This window comes from Micropterus dolomieu, unplaced genomic scaffold, assembly GCF_021292245.1.
Source record: "Micropterus dolomieu isolate WLL.071019.BEF.003 ecotype Adirondacks unplaced genomic scaffold, ASM2129224v1 contig_11808, whole genome shotgun sequence".
NCBI lineage: Eukaryota > Metazoa > Chordata > Actinopteri > Centrarchiformes > Centrarchidae > Micropterus > Micropterus dolomieu.
The window spans coordinates 1-1,813 of record NW_025740794.1 but is presented as its reverse complement, the minus strand read 5'-3'; the positions used below and the strand labels follow the sequence as shown (position 1 = coordinate 1,813).

General features: G+C 47.4%; 1 non-coding gene across 1 annotated transcript; it reads left to right on the top strand.

The window, feature by feature from the left end:
- The first annotated feature begins 624 nt into the window (after positions 1-624).
- trnav-uac lies at positions 625-697 on the top strand. The gene has a single exon. It is a non-coding gene; the product is annotated as a tRNA-Val (tRNA).
- The last annotated feature ends 1,116 nt before the right edge of the window (positions 698-1,813 follow it).

The window sequence follows — 1,813 nt, the reverse complement described above, 5'->3', positions numbered from 1 at the left end:
CCAGTTTGAGTACCACTACTCTAGAGGACAGCTTACTGTATGACACTGTTAAAGCTGCAATCCTGTGTGCCTATGGATTGGTGCCTGAGGCTCACAGGCATCAGTTAAGAGGCCACAAGAAAAGTTTGACCCAAACCTGTGTAGAGTTTGCTAGGGACAGGGAAAGCTTATTTGACAAAAGGTGTAGGCCTACTGCTTGTAAAGTTGAGGAATTTGCTTATCTCCGTGGACTCCCCGTGCTGGACTATATATGCTAATTCCGGGAGCGCTTGCATCGTGGCCCATTTTTCGCAAGGGAGGCGCTTACTAGTTCCCAGCATGAAATGGAACGCTAGCCCCATCATTCGCCTGTTGTCGGACATGTCCAAGTTGCAGACAAAGCGTTGGCTCCGTGGCCTATTCCCAGTTCTGCTCTCTCTGCTGGGTTTTTCCGGTCCGTACGATGTGCGTCAACAGTGTGGCAAGACAGACGATGTAATCAGTACCCCTAATAGGATGCCAGAAAACACGTGGTCTGTCACATCAATATGCTGAAACTGTGTAACAACCTTGATGATTCCTATGGCCCGGCAGTGAGAAACGGACGCGGCAAGGCGTGAGTTTGTGTGGCGCCTGCCGTCAGCTGTTTCTGTAGTGTAGTGGTTATCACGTTCGCCTTACACGCGAAAGGTCCTCAGTTCGAAACTGGGCAGAAACATTTCTCTTTGGGCTCTCCTCTCAGTATTAAAGAGCTCATATTATGCTCATTTTCCGGTTCATATTTGTATTCAGGGGTGGTACCGAAATAGGTTTACATGGTTTCATTTTCAAAAACACCATCTTTTTGTCGTACTGCACATTGCTGCAGAATCTTTTTTCACTCCTGGAAGTTGAACGGTAGTTTTAGCTACCGAGTGAGGCATCTCACTTCCGTAAGATCGTTGTTGGGAGTTGCACATGCGCAGTACCTAGGTAAGGACTACTGGTTAATCAGAAGCAGAGTAGGGCGGGTCCTGAGGAGCAAGGTAGTGTGATCCAAAACAAAGCCGCTTTGGTAACCACATGGCTTCGGTTCAGCCGTACATGATCCCGAAACACAGGCAGAACAACTCGAAGCAGCTTCGCAACCTAGACTGGAGCAAGACGTTTCAGAGTGGTAAGCTATTCATTTGTAATGCAGTTTATCCTTCATACGTAACGTTTTAATTGTGCTCTCTGCGCGGTAGGGAGTGTGGGGCTGAGTGGGGAAAGCGGGCGGACGTCTTGTTCCTGTGTGCGCTGCAGCAGAGTGTGTTTCTCCACCAGTGTTTATGAGGGCGTGCCACACTAGCCGCTAGGCGAGCATTACTATGCGTGTTACATAGTGGAGCAGATGGGTTACGAAAGTAAAGGCTGCACTACAATTGAGCTGTTTTCAGGCAGTTCGGGAGCAGTGTTTTCTGTGTTAAATGGTATGTCCCTATGGGGTGGACTTTGGGCTTTTTCACTTTGCTCAGGGCTTTGACTTCTGGGTAGAGGGTCCATCCTCTGCGTCATCAAGCACGGCCTGCATTTCCGCTGGTCTACATCCCAATTGGTTTGATATCAGTCAGTACATTTCATTAGTGCAAAAGGAGCCAAGTAGAATTTGATTGAAATAAAAGTAATAATTGAGGTCACCGCGATAGCATCAGCAGATTCTTGTTTTTTTTTTAAATTTGATTTCCCTACATAAATAATTTTCATTCAACTTAGTTCCACTCCATGGTTTTCCCCTAGTCCTCCGCGCATCCCCTGCAGTGACTCTATGCCCCAGTTTGAGTACCACTACTCTAGAGGACAGCTTACTGTATGA